The sequence below is a fragment of the Phyllostomus discolor genome, chromosome 10 (genome assembly GCF_004126475.2).
Source record: "Phyllostomus discolor isolate MPI-MPIP mPhyDis1 chromosome 10, mPhyDis1.pri.v3, whole genome shotgun sequence".
NCBI classification, from domain to species: Eukaryota; Metazoa; Chordata; class Mammalia; order Chiroptera; family Phyllostomidae; genus Phyllostomus; species Phyllostomus discolor.
Window position 1 is genome coordinate 60,125,400 of NC_040912.2, and position 15,319 is coordinate 60,140,718.

The window sequence follows — 15,319 nt, forward strand, 5'->3', positions numbered from 1 at the left end:
TAGACAAGGTAGAATAAGAACACCCAGAAAGAGCAGGAAAAAGAAAAGACACTGAGAAAGAATGAACAGTTGTTAAGGGAACTGCAGGAAAACACAAAACATAATAATATCCACATTATAAGGACACCAGAACAAGAAGAACAAGAGAAAGTGAGAGAACATTTGTTTGAAAAAGTAATGATGGAAAACTTCCCTCATTTGATGAGAAAAAATGTCACACAAATGCAAGACACACAGAGAGCCCCAATCAAGATGAACCCAAAGAGGCCCATGTCAAGACACATCATAATTAAAGTGGCAAAAATCCAAGACAAAGAGATTATCTTAAAGACACCAAGGGAAAAACAGGAAGTAACATACAAGTGAGCCTCCATAAAACTAGCAGCTGACTTTTCAATAGAAATGCTCAAACCCAGAAGAGAATGGCAAGGAATAGTCCAAGTAATAAAAATCAAATACCTACAACCAAGACTATTCTATGCAGCAAGGCTCTCAATTATAATTGAAGGCCAAATAAGGAGTTTCCCTAACAAAAGAAGCCTCAAAGAATACAACTCCTCCAAACCAGCTCTGAATGAGATGCTAAAGGGTCTGCTTTAAGAAGAGGTGGGGGAGGAAGACTGAGAGACAGAGGAACACAGGAATGAAAAAAATGGTGATGAATAAGTACCTATCAATAACAACCTTAAATGTAAATGGATTAAATGCTCCAATCAAAACATGTAGTAGAGCTGATTGGATAAGAAATCATGACCCACACATATGCTGCCTACAAGAGATCCACCTCAGAACAAAAGAACTACAAGACGAAAAGTGGAGGTCTGCAAACAAATATTCCAAGCAAATGGACAGCAAAAAAAACTGGGGTAGCAGTACTCATATCAGACAAAAGAGACTTCAAAAAAAAAGAGCCATAAAAAGACCCAGAAGGTCACTCATAATAACCAAGGGAAGAATCCATCAAGAAGACAAAAACAATGTAAATATATATGCACCCAACTTAGGAGCACCCAAATACATCAAGAAAATCTTGGAGGACTTCAAGAAAGATATTGACAGCAACACAATTATAGTAGGGGATTTAAAAAACTCACTGTCAAAAATGGATAGATCTTCCAAATGAAATATCAACAAAGATATTGCAGCACTTAATAGTATCCTAGATCAAATCAATTTAACTGATATATATAGAGAGAGCCTTTCACCCCACAGAAGCTAAATACACATTCTATTCAAATGCACATGGAACATTTTCACAGATAGACCACATGTTAGGACACAAAATACTCTTCAACAAATTAAAAAAAAATAAAATCATATCAAGCATTTTCTCTGACCACAAGGGACTGAAACTAGAAACCAACCTAAAGGAAAAATTCAAAAACACGCAAAGTGATGGAGTTTGAATAGCATGCTATTAAACACTGAATGGATCAAGAATGTGATCAAGGAAGAAATCAAAAAGTTTCTGGAAACAAATCAAAATGAAATCACAACAACCCAAAATTATGGGAAACAGCTAAAGGCGGTCCTGAGACGGAAGTTCACAGTGATAGAAGCCTACCTAAAAAAGGATGGAAACATTTTAAATAAACAACATAGCCCTACATGTACAAGAACTGGAAGAACAACAACAAAGACAGGCCAGAGCAAGTAGGAGGAAGGACATAAGGAAGATCAGAGCAGAATTAAATGACATGGAAAGTAAATGCACAATCCTAAGGATCAATAAATCATGGAGCTGGTTCTTTGAAAAGATAAACAAAATCAACAAGCCTTTAAGCAGACTCATCAAGGAAAAAAGACAGAGGACCCAAATAAACACAATCAGAAACAAAAGAGGAGAGATTACAACTGATACCACAGAAATGCAAAAGCATTGTAAGAAATTACTATGAAGAACTATGCTCCAAGAAATTTGAAAACGTAGGTGAAATGGACAAATCTCTAGAAAAATATAGTCTTCCCAAAGTGAATGAAGAACCAGAAAGCTTGAACAGAACAATAACAACTGACTAAATTGAAGAAGTTGTCAAAAAACTCTCAACACATAAAAGCCCTGGACCAGATGGTTTCACGGGAGAATTTTACACAGCATTTAAGGAAGAGCTAACCCCTTCCCTTTACAGACTATTTCAAAAAATTCCAAGAAGATAGAAAACTCCCAAACTCTTTTCCTGAAGCCAGCACCATCCTAATCCCAAAACCAAACAAAGACACAATAAAAAAAGAAAACTAGAAGCCATTATCTCTCGTGAACGTAGACATTAAAATCCTCAACAAAATGTTGGCAAACTGAATGGGCCAATACATTAAAAAGATCATACATGATGAACAAGTGGGATTCCTCCCAGAGATGCAAGGATGTTACAATATTCGCAAATCAATAAATGTAATACATCACATAAACAGAAGGAAAGATAAAAAACACATGATCATATCAATAGGTACTGAACAAAACGTTTTGTAAGGTACAGCACCCATTTATGATTAAAACACTCAGCAAAATGGGAATAGAGGTAGCATTCCTCAACATAATGAAGGACATATATGAGAGACCTACAGCCAACAACATGCTCAATGAGCAAAAATTAAAAATTTTCCACTAAGATCAGGAGCAAGACAAGATTGTCCACTTTCACTATTTGTATTCAACATAGTATTGGAAGTCCTAGCCACAGCAATCAGACAACAGAAAGAAAAATAATTCATGCAAATTGGAAAAGAGGAAACAATACTGTCATTGTTTGCAGATGACATGATAGTGTACATAGAAAATCCTATAAACCCCAGGAAAAACCAACATGACCTATTAAAAATAATATATCTAGGAATAAGCCTAACCAAGGAGGTAAAAGACATGTACTCAGAAGGCTACACAACACTGAAGAAAGAAATTAAGGAAGACACGAACAAATGGAAACATATACTGTGTTCATAGACTGGAAGAATTAACATCATTCATTTGTCCATACTACCCAAGGGAATTTATTGATTTAAAACAATACTTATTAAAGTACCAATAGCATATTTCACAGATATAGAGCAAACATTTGAAAAATTTATATAGAACCATAAATGACCTCAAATTCCAGCAGCAATTTGAGAAAGAAGAATGAAATAGGAGGGATCATAATACCTGATATGTAACTGTATCACAAGGCCACGATAATCAAAACAGCTTGGTGCTGGCATAAGAAAAGACATATAGAAAAATGGAACATAAAAGAGAGCCTGGAAATAAACCTAAGTCTCTGTGGTCAATTAATATTTGAGAAAGGGGGCAGAAGCATAAAATGGAGTAAAAAGAGCCTCTTTAACAAATGGTGTTGGGAGAACAGGAGAGTTACATGTAAAAAAATGAAACTTGATCACCAATTGACAGCATACACAAAAATAAATTCAAGATGGATAAAAGATTTAAGTATTAGCCATAACACCATAAAAATCCTACAGGAAAACATAAACAGAAAAATCTCAGACATTCCATACAGCAATATTTTCACCAATATATCTCCTGGAGCAAGGGAAATAAGGGAAAAAATAAACAAATGGAATCTCATCAAAATAAAAAGCTTCTGTACAGCACAAGAACACAGTATTAAAATTAGAATAGAAACAACCATATGGGAAAACATCTTTGCCAATGTAACCTTGGACAAGAGTTTGATCTTCCAAATATATAAAGAAGTCACACTGCTCTACTCTAGGAAGACCAACAACCCAATTTAAAAAAAATGGACAAAAGACTCAACAGACACTTTTCCAAAGAGCACACACAGAGGGCCCAGAGACAAGTGAAAGATGCTTAGCTTCATTAGCCATCAGAGAGGTGCAAATTAATAATCACAATGAGATACCACTTTACACAGGTGAGAATGGGCATTGTAAACAAAGCGCGCGCGCACACACACACACACACACACACACGTGTTAGAAATAATGTGGAGAAAAGGTAACCCTAGTACACTGTTGATGGGAATGCAGACTGGTGCTGCCATTGTGGAAAAGAGTACGGAATTTCCTCAGAAAACCAAAAATGGAACAGCCTTTTGACCCAGGAATTCCACTGTTGGCTTTATATCTTAACACTGAAACATCAATCCAAAAAAATCTATGCACCCCAATGTTTATAACAGCACAATTTACAATTGCCAAGGTCTAGAAGCAACCTAAGTGCCCATCAGTAAATGAATGGATCACAAAACTATGGTGTGTTTACACAATGGAATACTTTGCAAAAGAAAGAAAGAAGGAGCTCCTACTCTTTGCAACAGCATGGATGGAACTGGAGAGAATTATGCTAAGTGAAATATATAAGCCAGGTGGTGAAAAACAAATACCACATGATCTCTCTTTTAAGTGGAACTTAATTAACAAAACAAAGAAGCAAGCAAAATATAACTAGAGACACTGAAATTAAGAACAATCTTACAATAACCTTAAGGGGATGATGGGGGCAAAAGGGAAAAGTAATTTTTAGGAACAACTTTAAAGGACGTATAGACAAAATCAAGGTGGTTGGAAGTTGGGGAGGTTGGTGAGGATGGTAGGTGTGTGGGGGATTGGTGGGGGATGAATTCAGACAACTGGACTTGAACAATAAAATAATTAAAAATAAGTAAATAAATAAATAAAATTTTTGAAACAAATTAAAAAGTGAAAAAATTTTTAAAAATTAAATAGGGTATATTAAGCTTTCTGCTCTCAATGTCAACACATTAAAAATGCAAATATTCTTTTGGCCCAATATTGATGGTAATAATAGCTGCTATTTATTGAGCACCTTCTCTCTGCCTTATACTTCATGTATATGTTTATTTATTCATTATTTCACCTAATTTTTTTTCTTTTTTATAAATTTAATTGTTGTTCAAGTACATTTGACACCATTTTCTACCACCTCAGGCATCCACACTCTACACCCTTGATCCCAACCCCTCCTTAGTATTGTCCAATCGTCCTTTGTACATGTTCCAGTAAACCCTTCTAATTTTTACCCCAATATTCCCTCCCACCTCTCCTCTGGTTACTGTCAGTATGTTCTTAATTTCAGTTTTTCTGTTTTTATCTTGCTTGCTTGTTTGTTTTGTTGATTAAGTTTCACTTAAAAGTAAAATCATATGCTATTTGTATTTCGCCACCTGGATTATTTCACTTAGCATAATGTTCTCCAGTCCCATCCATGCTGTTGCAAAGGATAGGAGCTCCTTCTTTCTCTTTGCTGCATAGTGTTTCATCATGCAAATGTACCACATTTTTTGATCCATTCATTTACTGAATGGGCAGTTAGGTTGCTTCCAGCACATGGCTATTGTAAATTGTGCTGCTATGAACATTGGGGTGCATAGGTTCTTTTGGATTGGTGTTTCAGGGTTCTTAGGATATAATCCCAGCAGTGGAACTGACTGGTCAAAAGGCAGTTCCATTTTTGTTTTTTGAGGATATTCCATACTGTTTTCCACAGTGGCTGTACCAGTCTGCATTCTCACCAACAGCACATTGGTTCCCTTTTCTCCACATCCTCTAAAACACTTGTTGTTTGTTGATTTGTTTATGGTGGCCATTCTCACATATATGAAATGTATCTCATTATGGATTTAATTTGCATCTCTCTGATGGATAGTGATGTTGAGCATCATTTAGTATGCCTCTGGGCCTTTTTTATGTTCCTCTTGGAGTAGTGTCTGTTCAAGTCCTTTGCTCATTTTTTAATTGGGTTTCTCTGTCTTCCTAGAGTGGAGTTGTGTTAGTTCTTCATATATTTTGGAGATCATCTTTTGTCTGAGGTATCATTGGCAAATAAGTTTTCCTATATTGTTGGTTCTATTTTCATTTTCATTTTGTTTCCTTTTGCTGTGCAGAAGCTTTTTATTTTGATGAGATTCTATTTGTTTATTTATTCCCTATGTCCCTTGCTCTAGGAAACATATCAGTGAAAATATTGCTGCATAGAATATTTGAGATTTCCCTACCTGTATTCTGCTCTAGGACATTTATGGTGTCATGGTTTATATTTAAGTCTTTTATGTACCTTGACATTATTTTTGTGAGTGGTGAAATTTGGAGATTCAGTTTAATTTTTTTTACTGTAGCTGTCCAGTTCTCCCAACACACTTTGTTGAAGAGGCTCTTTTTACTCCATTTTATGCTTCTACCCCCTTTGTCAAATATTAATTGAACATAGAGACTGACCTTTATTCTGGGCTCTCTATTCTGTTCCATTGGTCCATATGTCTGTTCATATGCCAGGCTTTTTTTATTACAGTGGCCTTGTAATACAGTTTAATATCAGGTATTGTGCTCCCTCCAACTTTGTCCATCTTTCTCAAAATTGCTGAAGCTATTCGTGGTCATTTATGGTTCCATATAAATTTTTGAAATCTTTGTTCAATATTTGTGTACTGTGACATTGGTATTTTATTTGGGATTGAGTTGAATCTATAAATTGCTTTGACTAATATGGAAATTTTGATAATCTTAATCCTTCCAATACATGAAGAGGGTACCTGCTTCCATTTGTTTGTGTCTTCCTTAATTTCTTTCTTCAGTGTTGTGTAGCCTTCTGAGTACAGGTCTTTTACCTCCTCAGTTAGGTATTTCATTTTTCTTGTTGCTATATCAAATGAGATTTTTTCCTGATTTCTGTTTCTGACATTTCATTGTTAGCATACAAAAGTGCCTTCAATTTCTGAATATTAACTTTGTATCCCGCTGTTTTACCAAATTTATTAATTAGGTTATGTAGTTTTTTGGTGGAGTCTATAGAATTTTCTATGTACACTATCATGTCATCCTCAAACATTGAAAATTTTGCTTTCTTCTTTCCAATTTGACTACCTTTTATTTCTTTTGCTTGTCTGATTGCTGTGGCTAGGACTTCCAATTGCATGGTGAATGTATGTTGTGAGTGTGGACATCCTTGTCTTGTTCCTGATCTTAGTGAGAAAGCTTTTAGTTTCTGCCCCTTGAATATGTTGTTGGCTGTAGGTCTCTCATATATGTCCTTCATTATGTTGAGGAATGCTACCTCTATTCCCATTTTGCTGAGTGTTTTAATCATAAATGGGTGCTGTACCTTACAAAACGTTTTGTTCAGTACCTATTGATATGATCATGTGTTTTTTATCTTTCCTTCTGTTTATGTGATGTATTACATTTATTGATTTGCGAATATTGTAACATCCTTGCATCTCTGGGAGGAATCCCACTTGTTCATCATGTATGATCTTTTTAATGTATTGGCCCATTCAGTTTGCCAACATTTTGTTGAGGATTTTAATGTCTACGTTCACGAGAGATAATGGCTTCTAGTTTTCTTTTTTTATTGTGTCTTTGTTTGGTTTTGGGATTAGGATGGTGCTGGCTTCAGGAAAAGAGTTTGGGAGTTTTCTATCTTCTTGGAATTTTTTGAAATAGTCTGTAAAGGGAAGGGGTTAGCTCTTCCTTAAATGCTGTGTAAAATTCTCCCGTGAAACCATCTGGTCCAGGGCTTTTATGTGTTGAGAGTTTTTTGACAACTTCTTCAATTTAGTCAGTTGTTATTGTTCTGTTCAAGCTTTCTGGTTCTTCATTCACTTTGGGAAGACTATATTTTTCTAGAGATTTGTCCATTTCACCTACGTTTTCAAATTTCTTGGAGCATAGTTCTTCATAGTAATTTCTTACAATGCTTTTGCATTTCTGTGGTATCAGTTGTAATCTCTCCTCTTTTGTTTCTGATTGTGTTTATTTGGGTCCTCTGTCTTTTTTCCTTGATGAGTCTGCTTAAAGGCTTGTTGATTTTGTTTATCTTTTCAAAGAACCAGCTCCATGATTTATTGATCCTTAGGATTGTGCATTTACTTTCCATGTCATTTAATTCTGCTCTGATCTTCCTTATGTCCTTCCTCCTACTTGCTCTGGCCTGTCTTTGTTGTTGTTCTTCCAGTTCTTGTACATGTAGGGCTATGTTGTTTATTTAAAATGTTTCCATCCTTTTTTAGGTAGGCTTCTATCACTGTGAACTTCCGTCTCAGGACCGCCTTTAGCTGTTTCCCATAATTTTGGGTTGTTGTGATTTCATTTTGATTTGTTTCCAGAAACTTTTTGATTTCTTCCTTGATCACATTCTTGATCCATTCAGTGTTTAATAGCATGCTATTCAAACTCCATCACTTTGCGTGTTTTTGAATTTTTCCTTTAGGTTGGTTTCTAGTTTCAGTCCCTTGTGGTCAGAGAAAATGCTTGATATGATTTTATTTTTTTTTAATTTGTTGAAGAGTATTTTGTGTCCTAACATGTGGTCTATCTGTGAAAATGTTCCATGTGCATTTGAATAGAATGTGTATTTAGCTTCTGTGGGGTGAAAGGCTCTCTCTATATATATCAGTTAAATTGATTTGATCTAGGATACTATTAAGTGCTGCAATATCTTTGTTGATATTTCATTTGGAAGATCTATCCATTTTTGACAGTGAGTTTTTTAAATCCCCTACTATAATTGTGTTGCTGTCAATATCTTTCTTGAAGTCCTCCAAGATTTTCTTGATGTATTTGGGTGCTCCTAAGTTGGGTGCATATATATTTACATTGTTTTTGTCTTCTTGATGGATTCTTCCCTTGGTTATATGAGTGACCTTCTGGGTCTTTTTATGGCTCTTTTTTTTTGAAGTCTCTTTTGTCTGATATGAGTACTGCTACCCCAGTTTTTTTTGCTGTCCATTTGCTTGGAATATTTGTTTGCAGACCTCCACTTTTCGTCTTGTAGGTCTTTTGTCCTCAAGTGAGTCTCTTCTACCTGATGCACAGAAAGTATGTGCTGTGGATCATGCTTTCTTATCCATTCACCTATTCTATGTCTTTTGATTACAGCACTTACTCCATTTACATTCAAGGTTGTTATTGATAGTTATTTATTCATTGACATTTTTCATATCTGCATTCTTCTCTCTCTAAGTCTTTCCTTCCTTTTCTTAAAGCAGTCCCTTTAGCATCTCTTGCGGACTGGGCTTGGTGGCATCATATTCTTTTTTACTTCTTTTTTTTTTGCAAAGCTACTTATTTGATCATCCATCTTAACTGATAGCCTTGGTGGGTACAGCAGCTTTGGTTGCAGGCCTCTGGTTCCTATTACGTGGAATATTTCTTGCCATTCTCTTCTGACTTGGAGCTTTTTAATTGAGAATTCAGAACCTAGTCTTATTGGGGCTTCCTTGTATATTATTTCCTGATTTTCCCTTGCTGCCTTTAAGATTCTATCTTTGTCTTGTAATTTTGTCATTTTAACTATTATGTGCCTCGATGTAGGACTTTTTGGGTTTGTCTTGATTGGTCCTGTCTGTGTTTCCTGGATCTGTGTGACTTTTTGTCTCATAAAATTAGAAAGTTTTCCATCATTACTTTTTGAAACTTTATCCCTTGCTCTTCTTCTTCTCCTTCTTGTATCACTATTATAGAGATAGTATTATATTTCATGTTGTTCTGCATTTCTCTTAAGCCCTCTTTGTTCTTTTTGGGTCGGTTTCTTTTTTCTTGATCTTTCTGGTTGCTTTTTCTACCTAGTCTTCCCTCTCACTGATCCAGTCCCCTGCTTCCTCTAGCCTATTTTGATTCCTTCTAGTGTGTTTTTCAGTTCAGAAATTGTATTCTTCACTTCATCTTGGCCCTTGTTTGATAGTTTCTAATTCCTTTTTCATGTTGATATAGTTTTCAGTGAATTCGTTGTATTTTCCCTGTTGTTTTTGATAATTCTCTGTGAGCTCATTGAGCTTCCTGATAACCATTGCTTTGAACTCAATATCTGATGGTTCACTTGTTTCTATTTCATTTAGCATTCTTTCTGAAGACCCTTTCTTTTCTTTCACTTGGAGATTGTTTCTTTGCCTTCCCATTCTTTGTGAGACCATTCTTGTTAGCCTGTTTCTTAAATTGATCTGTTCTGACTCCCTGGGTTTCTGGTGTGAACTTCTGCGGTAGAAGATCTGTGAGATTCAATGGTTCAGTCTTCTTAATTTCCTGAATTCGCTGGCCTTAGGCTGTCATTTATGTTGGTTCTCTGTATGTCTTTAGGTTTTGATTGTTTTTGGATCTTTCTTTGGTGGGTCCTTCCCTCCAGCTGTTTAACTGGGGGTCACTTCATCCGCCACTTCTTGTATTCTGCTGTGCAGCTGTGGACAGGTTGTGTTGAAGCTGATTCTTCTGTTTCTACAAGGTTTTGAGACTTCTCTCTCCCTTTTGTTTCTTCTGGATAATTTCTTCACCATTTAGTTGTATATCCAGATTGGACCTGTATTAAAGCTAGTGTGGCTTCCACTCCTTCCTTCACCTTTTTCAGTTGTTATGTCTTTGTGGTTTCTTTGTTGGTGGGTTTCATCGTCCAGTAGGTATCATGATGTTCACAGCTCTCACCTACTCTTTTTTGTTATGGTTGGAGGGGGGAGGCAAAATTGTTTAAGATGGTGGGAGTAAATTCTAAGGTATTTAAATTACCAACCCAGAGAGAGGAGATAGGAGACCCTTTGGGTATGTATAGTGTTAACTGTGGTATTTCACCCAACTAGCCACTTTTTGGAAAAGGTAGAAAAAATATGAGTCTTGTTAGGGGTGGGGAAGGATTGTGAGTCAGATGTAAAAAGCAGTTAGCTTTTGGGGGTCAGATTATGAGGTAAAGTGAGAGTACAGGATAGAAAATAGGTGTAGTGTGTGAGAGAATAGAGTTAACCACCACACTAATAAAGTTCAGGAAACTGTGAAGTGAGCTAAGATTCGGGAGGGGTGCTGTGTAGTATTTATAATTGTATGAAACCACAATTATTTACCATAGTAATGGATTAACAATCACAACAGTCAAACAATGCAATTTACAAAACCAAGTGAAGAATACTAATAACAGACCAATAACAGTCAGTGAATTGAAAGCAGTAATCTGAAAATTCCTGACACATAAAAGGTCTGGACCAAATGGTTTCACAGAATTAAAAAGAAAAAAAAAAAGTAAAGATGAGGTATTTCCTATCCATCTCAGACTATTACAAAAAGTTCAAGAAGAGGGAAGCCACAAAAAACTCTTTTTTTCTTCTATCTGGCATGTGACTCTTATTTATTATTTTAATTTTTTTATTGTTGTTCAAGTACTGTTGTCTCTATTTTCCCTCCACTACTCACCACCCCCCCAAGTCATTCCTACTTCCACCCTCTGATCCCATCCATCCTTGGTTTGTCCATATGTCCTTTATAGATGTTCCTGAAAACCGTTTATTCCTTTCCCTCATTATCCTCTCCCACCTCTCTTGTAGTTACTGTCAGTTTGTTCTTAATTTCAATGTCTCTGGTTATATTTTGCCAATAAGGCCAGAATCATCCTAACTTCAAAATCAGATAAAGACACAAAAAAGAAAGAGAACTACCTGCCAGTATCACTGATGAAAATAGATGATAAAATCCTTAAGAAAATATTAGCAAACTGGATCCAGTAATACAGTGAAAAGATAAAAAATCTTGATCAAAAAGGATTAATCCCAGGGATTCAAGGATGCTACAATTATCACAAATCAATAAACATTGCATCACATAAACAAAAGGAAAGACAAAAAGCACATGATCATATTAATAGAAAATGAAAAAGCATTTGATAAGGTACAGTACCCATTGATGATAAAACATTCAGCAAAATGGGAGCAGAGGGAGCATGCCTCAACGTAATAAAGACTATATATGAGAAACCTACAGTCGACATCATACTCAATGGGCAAAACTAAAAGCTTTCTCACTAAGACCAGGGACAAGACAAGAGTGTGCACTTTCATCACTTTTATTCAAGGTAGTATTGAAAGTCTAGGCATAGTGACTTCAGAGAAAGAAAGAACTAAAGGGCATCCAAAATAGAAAGGAGGAAGTAAAACTGTCATTGTTTGCAGATGACACTATAGTGTATATATCGAAAAGCCTATAGGCTCAACCAAAAAACTACTTGACCTAATAAGTGCCTTTGGCAAAATAGCATGCTACAAAGTCAATATTTGGATATCAAAGACATTTTTGTATACCAACAATGAAATATCAGAACAGAAATTGGGGGAAAATCTCATTTGTTATATCTACAATTGAAATAAAACACCTAGGGATAAACCTATCTAAGGATGCAAAGACCTGTACTCAAAAAAACTACACAACACTGAAGAAAGAAATTAAGGCAGACACAAATTAATGGAAGCATGTACCATACCCATTGATTGTAAGAATTAACATTATCAACATGTCCATAGTACCCAAAGCAATTTATAGAAAGAAATTAAGGAAGACGCACACAAGTGGAAATATATACCGTATTCATGGACTGGAAGAATTATCATCAAAGTGTCCATAGTACCCAAAGCAATTTATAGATTCAACGCATACCCTGTTAAAATACTAATGATATATTTCACAGATATGGAGCAAATATTTCAAAAAATTATGGAGAAAGGACACATTGACAAAACCAAAAGTGGATAAGATCAAAGGTGGAAAATGGGGATGACTGTGGTTGGGGGTGTTGGTGGGAGGAAAATGGAGACAATTGTATTTGAACAACAATAAAAAATGTGAAATAACAGTCATATAGAAACATAAATGACCCTGGATAGCCTCAGCAACTTTGAGACAGAACAAAGTAGGAGGGATCACAATCCTTGATAGCAAAATATATTACAAGGCCACTGGATTGTAACAGTCTGGTACTGGAATAAGATCAGACACATAGACAAATAGAACAGAAGAGAGAGCCCAGAAATAAACCCAAGCATCTCTGACCAATTAATATTTGCAAAGTGCACAGGAGCATGAAATGCAGTAAAAATAGACTCCTCATCAAATGGTATTTGGAGATCTGGACATACTAAAAATGAAATTTGACCACCAACTTACACCATGCAAGAAAGTTTACTCAAGATGGATAAAAGACTTAAATATAAGTTGTGACTCCATAAAAGTCCTAAAGGAGAACACAGGCAGAAAAATCTCAGCTATTCCACACAAAAATAATTTCAGCAATATGTCTCCTAGAGCAAGAGTCATAAAGGAAAGAATAAACAAATGGGACTTTGTCAAAATAAAGAGCTTCTGCATGGCTAAAGAAAATGTCAGCAAAATGAAAAACCAACCATATGGGAAAATATATCTGTCAATGGTACCTGGGACAAGGGTTTGGTATCCAAAATAAATAAAGAACTCACACAACTCTTCTCCAGGAAAACAAACAATCCAATTAAAAAAATGGGCAAAGGACCTGAACAGACACATCTTCAAAGAGGTCATACAGGGAGCCCATGGACATATTAAAAGATGCTCAGCATTATTAGTCATCTGAAAGATGCAAAATAAAACCACAATGTGATACTACTTTACACTGGTCAGAATGTTCATCATAAATAAATCAATAAACAAATGTCGGCCATGTGGAAAAAAGGGAACCCTAGTAGACTGTTGGTGAGAATTCAGATTGGTGCAGTCACCGTAGAAAACAGCATGGAATTTCCTCAACACACTAAAACAGATCTACATTTTGACTTGGCAAGTCCACTACTGGGTCCTAAGAATCCTGAAATACCAATTCAAAAGAATCTATGCACCTCAATGTTCATAGCAGACAATTTACAATATCCATGTGTTGGAAGCAACTTAAATGCCCATCAGTAAATAAGTGGGTCAAAAAATTATGGTACATTTACCCAATGGAATACTATGAAGCAGGACAAAAGGAGTTCCTACCCTTTGCAACAGCGTGGATGGATCTGTAGAGGATTATGCTGACTGAAATAAGGCAGGTCATGAAAGACAAATACCATATGATCTCACCTATAAGTGAAACCTAATCTACAAAAGAAACAAACAAGGAAAATATAACCAGAGAAATTGAAATAAAGAACAAATTGGCAATAATCAGAAATGCAAGGGTAGGAGGATTACTGAGGAAGGATGGGGAGGATTCATCAATGAACATGTGTGAAGGATCAATGGATAAAGTCAAAGGTGGTTAATGTTGAGAGTGTGTTGTGTGGTTCAGTGGGCCTTGGGAGTATAGTAGACAGAAAGTGGAGACAACTCTTCTTGAATAACAATAAAAAAAAGAAAAAAAAAACAAGAGAAACAAAGGAAAAAAATAAGGCTACATTAAACTAAAAAGCTTCTGCACATCAAAAGAAGTATTCCACAAAATGGAAAGTAAACATATTATGTGGTAAGATCATTATCATCAGTGATAATTCTGATAAGGTGTAATTTCTGAAATATGGGTTCTGGCAGATCTAAAGCCTGCTTGAGTGTGTTTGGTAGTATAATAATATAGGTGTAATAATTTATAGTTTTGATTTCAACATTTCATCTAAAATTTCATGTGATGTGCTTGATTATGACATTATTATATTACAGAAATACATGCTTTTGTTTTTGTAGTATAAGATTTTGTGATAAGAAATGGGCATTTGTTCCAGATCCTGTATATAAAGAACTAACACAAATTAATGACAGGAAGATAAACAATCCAATGTAAAAATGGGCAAAGAACCTGAACAGACATCTCTCCAAAAAGGACATACAAATGGCCAGTAGGAATATGAAAAGTGTTGAATGCCACTAATCACCAGAGAGATGCATACTAAAAACGCAATGAGATATTATCTCACACCTACCATAATGACTATCATCAATAAATTACATATATATATGTGTGTGTATATATATATATATATATATATATATATATATGAGTGCTGGTGAGGAAATGGAGAAATGTCAACCCTAGTGCACTACTGGTGGCACTGTAGATTTGTGCAGCCGCTATGGGAAACAGCATGGAGTTTCCTCAAAAAATTGAAAATGGAACTGCCATTATGGCCTATCAATCCTACCTCTGGAAACATATTCAAAGAATCCTGATACAACAATCAGAAAGAATATATTCACCCTTATATTCATAGCAGCCTTATTTACAGTAGCCAAGATATGGACACAGCCTAGATGCCTATCAGCAGATGAGTTCACAAAACAGGTGTGGTACATTTATGCAATGGAATAGCATGTGGTTGTAAAAGAAAAGAAACTGTTTTCTCGGATCTATGTCTATCCCTTTGAGACAGCATGGATGGACCTGGAGATTATTATGCTAAGCAAAATAAAACACAGATGTGTTCATCAGATGACAATCATTGGAAAAAATCCTCTGAATATGTTCATATATATTAACAGACAGTACACAGATAAGTTGGTGGAAAATGGACACTTTGCCATTCCAGTCAGAAAACGATAAATACCATACAATCTAACTCATATGTGGAATATCCTGAACAAAATAAACTGATGA